Source organism: Phyllobates terribilis, unplaced genomic scaffold (assembly GCF_046119375.1).
Source record: "Phyllobates terribilis strain yellow unplaced genomic scaffold, ASM4611937v1 Scaffold_254__1_contigs__length_2825407, whole genome shotgun sequence".
In the NCBI taxonomy this organism is placed as follows: Eukaryota; Metazoa; Chordata; class Amphibia; order Anura; family Dendrobatidae; genus Phyllobates; species Phyllobates terribilis.
In genome coordinates this window covers 191941-198338 of record NW_027363014.1, presented here as the reverse complement: position 1 = coordinate 198338, position 6398 = coordinate 191941, and positions in this window count along the sequence as shown.

Below are 6398 nucleotides of genomic sequence, written 5' to 3'. Positions count from 1 at the left end.
ATCACACAGGAGAAGATTAGATACACAGTTCAGCGGACAGTATCACACAGGAGAGGATTAGATACACTGCTCAGCAGACAGTATCACACAGGACAGGATTAGATACGCAGCTCAGCAGACAGTATCACACAGCATAGGATTAGATACACAGGTCAGCAGACAGTATCACACAGGAGAGGATTAGATACACAGCTCAGCAGACAGTATCACACAGGAGAGGATTAGATACACAGCTCAGCAGACAGTATCACACAGCATAGGATTAGATACACAGCTCAGCAGACAGTATCACACAGGAGTGGAATAGATACACGGCTCAGCAGACAGTATCACACAGTATAAGATTAGATACACTGCTCAGCAGACAGTATCACAAAGCATAGGAATAGATACACTGCTCAGCAGACAGTATCACACAGGAGAGGATTAGATACACTGCTCAGCAGACGGTATCACACAGGGTAGGATTAGAGATACAGCTCAGCAGACAGTATCACACAGGACACGATTAGATACATAGCTCAGCAGACGGTATCACACAGGAGAGGATTAGATACACAGCTCAGCAGACAGTATCACACAGGAGAGGATTAGATACACAGCTCAGCAGACAGTATCACACAGGAGTAGATTAGATATACAGCTCAGCAGACAGTATCACACAGGATAGGATTAGATACACAGCTCAGCAGACAGTATCACACAGGAGAGGATTAGATACACGGCTCAGCAGACAGTATCACACAGGAGAGGATTAGATACACAGCTCAGCAGACAGTATCACACAGCATAGGATTAAATACACGGCTCAGCAGATGGTATCACACAGGATAGGATTAGATACACAGCTCAGCAGACAGTATCACACAGCATAGGATTAGATACACGGCTCAGCAGGCAGTATCACACAGTATAAGATTAGATACACAGCTCAGCAGACAGTATCACACAGCATAGGATTAGATACACGGCTCAGCAGACAGTATCACACAGGAGAGGATTAGATACACAGCTCAGCAGACAGTATCACACAGGATAGGATTAGATACACTGCTCAGCAGATGGTATCACACAGGATAGGATTAGATACACAGCTCAGCAGACAGTATCACACAGGATAGGATGAGATACACGGCTCAGCAGACAGTATCACACAGGAGAGGATTAGATACATGGTTCAGCAGACAGTATCACACAGGAGAGGATTAGATACACAGCATAGGATTAGATGCACAGCCCAGCAGACAGTATCACACAGCATAGGATTAGATACACGGCTCAGCAGACAGTATCACACAGGAGAGGATTAGATACACAGCTCAGCAGACAGTATCACACAGGAGAGGATTAGATACACTGCTCAGCAGATAGTATCACACAGGATAAGATTAGATGCACAGCTCAGCAGACAGTATCACACAGGATAGGATTAGATACACAGCTCAGCACACAATATCACACAGGAAAGTATTAGATACACGGCTCAGCAGACAGTATCACACAGGAGAGGATTAGATACACAGCTCTGCAGACAGTATCACACAGGACAGGATTAGATACACAGCTCAGCAGACAGTATCACACAGGAGAGGATTAGATACACTGCTCAGCAGACAGTATCACACAGGAGAAGATTAGATACACAGTTCAGCGGACAGTATCACACAGGAGAGGATTAGATACACAGCTCAGCAGATAGTATCACACAGGAGAGGATTAGATACACTGCTCAGCAGACAGTATCACACAGGACAGGATTAGATACACAGCTCAGCTGACAGTATCACACAGGAGAGGATTAGATACACAGCTCAGCAGACAGTATCACACAGGAGAGGATTAGATGCACAGTTCAGCTGACAGTATCACACAGGAGAGGATTAGATACACAGCTCAGCAGACAGTATCACACAGGAGAGGATTAGATACACAGCTCAGCAGATAGTATCACACAGGAGAGGATTAGATACACAGCTCAGCAGACAGTATCACACAGCATAGGATTAGATACACGGCTCAGCAGACAGTATCACACAGGATAAGATTAGATACACAGTTCATCAGACAGTATCACACAGGAGAGGATTAGATACACAGCTCAGCAGACAGTATCACACAGCATTGGATTAGATACACGGCTCAGCAAACAGTATCACACAGGAGTGGATTAGATACACGGCTCAGCAGACAGTATCGCACAGGGAGGGATTAGATACACAGCTCAGCAGACGGTATCACACAGGAGAGGATTAGATACACAGCTCAGCAGACAGTATCACACAGGATAGAATTAGATACACAGTTCATCAGACAGTATCACACAGGAGAGGATTAGATACACAGCTCATCAGACAGTATCACACAGGAGAGGATTAGATACACAGCTCAGCAGACAGTATCACACAGGAGAGGATTAGATACACAGCTCAGCAGACAGTATCACACAGGAGAGGATTAGATACACAGCTCATCAGACAGTATCACACAGGAGAGGATTAGATACACAGCTCAGCAGACAGTATCACACAGTAGAGGATTAGATACACAGCTCAGCAGACAGTATCACACAGAAGAGGATTAGATGCACAGTTCAGCTGACAGTATCACACAGGAGAGGATTAGATACACAGCTCAGCTGACAGTATCACACAGAAGAGGATTAGATACACAGCTCAGCAGACAGTATCACACAGGAGAGGATTAGATACACAGCTCAGCAGACGGTATCACACAGGGCAGGATTAGAGATACAGCTCAGCAGACAGTATCACACAGGAGAGGATTAGATACACAGCTCAGCTGACAGTATCACACAGGAGAAGATTAGATACACAGCTCAGCAGATAGTATCACACAGGAGAGGATTAGATACACAGCTCAGCAGACAGTATCACACAGGAGTGGATTAGATCCACGGCTCAGCAGACAGTATCACACAGGAGTGGATTAGATACACAGCTCAGCAGACAGTATCACACAGGGGGGGATTAGATACACAGCTCAGCAGACAGTATCACACAGCATAGGATTAGATACACGGCTCAGCAGACAGTATCACACAGGAGTGGATTAGATACACAGCTCAGCAGACAGTATCACACATGAGAGGATTAGATACACAGTTCATCAGACAGTATCACACAGGAGAGGATTAGATACACAGCTCAGCAGACAGTATCACACAGCATTGGATTAGATACACGGCTCAGCAAACAGTATCACACAGGCGTGGATTAGATACACGGCTCAGCAGACAGTATCGCACAGGGAGGGATTAGATACACAGCTCAGCAGCCGGTATCACACAGGAGAGGATTAGATACACAGCTCAGCAGACAGTATCACACAGGAGAGGATTAGATACACGGCTCAGCAGACAGTATCGCACAGGGAGGGATTAGATACACAGCTCAGCAGCCGGTATCACACAGGGGGGGATTAGATACACAGCTCAGCTGACAGTATCACACATGAGAGGATTAGATACACAGTTCATCAGACAGTATCACACAGGAGAGGATTAGATACAGAGCTCATCAGACAGTATCACACAGGAGAGGATTAGATACACAGCTCAGCAGACAGTATCACACAGGAGAGGATTAGATACACAGCTCAGCTGACAGTATCACACAGGAGAGGATTAGATACACAGTTCATCAGACAGTATCACACAGGAGAGGATTAGATACACAGCTCAGCAGACAGTATCACACAGGGTAGGATTAGATACATAGCTCAGCTGACAGTATCACACAGGAGTGGATTAGAGATACAGCTCAGAAGACAGTATCACACAGGACAGGATTAGATACACAGCTCAGCAGACAGTATCACACAGGATAGGTTTAGATACACAGCTCAGAAGACAGTATCACACAGGAGTGGATTAGATACACAGCTCAGCAGACAGTATCGCACAGGGCGGGATTAGATACACAGCTCAGCAGACAGTATCACACAGGATAGAATTAGATACACAGTTCATCAGACAGTATCACACGAGAGGATTAGATACACAGCTCATCAGACAGTATCACACAGGGCAGGATTAGAGATACAGCTCAGCAGACAGTATCACACAGGACAGGATTAGATACATAGCTCAGCAGACGGTATCACACAGGAAAGGATTAGATACACAGCTCAGCTGACAGTATCACACAGGGTAGGATTAGATACATAGCTCAGCTGACAGTATCACACAGGAGTGGATTAGAGATACAGCTCAGAAGACAGTATCACACAGGACAGGATTAGATACACAGCTCAGCAGACAGTATCACACAGGATAGGTTTAGATACACAGCTCAGAAGACAGTATCACACAGGAGAGGATTAGATACACAGCTCAGCAGACAGTATCACACAGGAGAAGATTAGATACACAGCTCAGCAGACAGTATCACACAGGAGAAGATTAGATACACAGCTCAGCAGACGGTATCACACAGGGCAGGATTAGAGATACAGCTCAGCAGACAGTATCACACAGGAGAGGATTAGATACACAGCTCAGCAGACAGTATCACACAGGAGAGGATTAGATACACAGCTCAGCAGACAGTATCACACAGGAGAGGATTAGATACACAGCTCATCAGACAGTATCACACAGGAGAGGATTAGATACACAGCTCAGCAGACAGTATCACACAGTAGAGGATTAGATACACAGCTCAGCAGACAGTATCACACAGAAGAGGATTAGATGCACAGTTCAGCTGACAGTATCACACAGGAGAGGATTAGATACACAGCTCAGCTGACAGTATCACACAGAAGAGGATTAGATACACAGCTCAGCAGACAGTATCACACAGGAGAGGATTAGATACACAGCTCAGCAGACGGTATCACACAGGGCAGGATTAGAGATACAGCTCAGCAGACAGTATCACACAGGAGAGGATTAGATACACAGCTCAGCTGACAGTATCACACAGGAGAAGATTAGATACACAGCTCAGCAGATAGTATCACACAGGAGAGGATTAGATACACAGCTCAGCAGACAGTATCACACAGGAGTGGATTAGATCCACGGCTCAGCAGACAGTATCACACAGGAGTGGATTAGATACACAGCTCAGCAGACAGTATCACACAGGGGGGGATTAGATACACAGCTCAGCAGACAGTATCACACAGCATAGGATTAGATACACGGCTCAGCAGACAGTATCACACAGGAGTGGATTAGATACACAGCTCAGCAGACAGTATCACACAGGGGGGGATTAGATACACAGCTCAGCTGACAGTATCACACATGAGAGGATTAGATACACAGTTCATCAGACAGTATCACACAGGAGAGGATTAGATACACAGCTCAGCAGACAGTATCACACAGCATTGGATTAGATACACGGCTCAGCAAACAGTATCACACAGGCGTGGATTAGATACACGGCTCAGCAGACAGTATCGCACAGGGAGGGATTAGATACACAGCTCAGCAGCCGGTATCACACAGGAGAGGATTAGATACACAGCTCAGCAGACAGTATCACACAGGAGAGGATTAGATACACGGCTCAGCAGACAGTATCGCACAGGGAGGGATTAGATACACAGCTCAGCAGCCGGTATCACACAGGGGGGGATTAGATACACAGCTCAGCTGACAGTATCACACATGAGAGGATTAGATACACAGTTCATCAGACAGTATCACACAGGAGAGGATTAGATACAGAGCTCATCAGACAGTATCACACAGGAGAGGATTAGATACACAGCTCAGCAGACAGTATCACACAGGAGAGGATTAGATACACAGCTCAGCTGACAGTATCACACAGGAGAGGATTAGATACACAGTTCATCAGACAGTATCACACAGGAGAGGATTAGATACACAGCTCAGCAGACAGTATCACACAGGGTAGGATTAGATACATAGCTCAGCTGACAGTATCACACAGGAGTGGATTAGAGATACAGCTCAGAAGACAGTATCACACAGGACAGGATTAGATACACAGCTCAGCAGACAGTATCACACAGGATAGGTTTAGATACACAGCTCAGAAGACAGTATCACACAGGAGTGTATTAGATACACAGCTCAGCAGACAGTATCGCACAGGGCGGGATTAGATACACAGCTCAGCAGACAGTATCACACAGGATAGAATTAGATACACAGTTCATCAGACAGTATCACACGAGAGGATTAGATACACAGCTCATCAGACAGTATCACACAGGGCAGGATTAGAGATACAGCTCAGCAGACAGTATCACACAGGACAGGATTAGATACATAGCTCAGCAGACGGTATCACACAGGAAAGGATTAGATACACAGCTCAGCTGACAGTATCACACAGGGTAGGATTAGATACATAGCTCAGCTGACAGTATCACACAGGAGTGGATTAGAGATACAG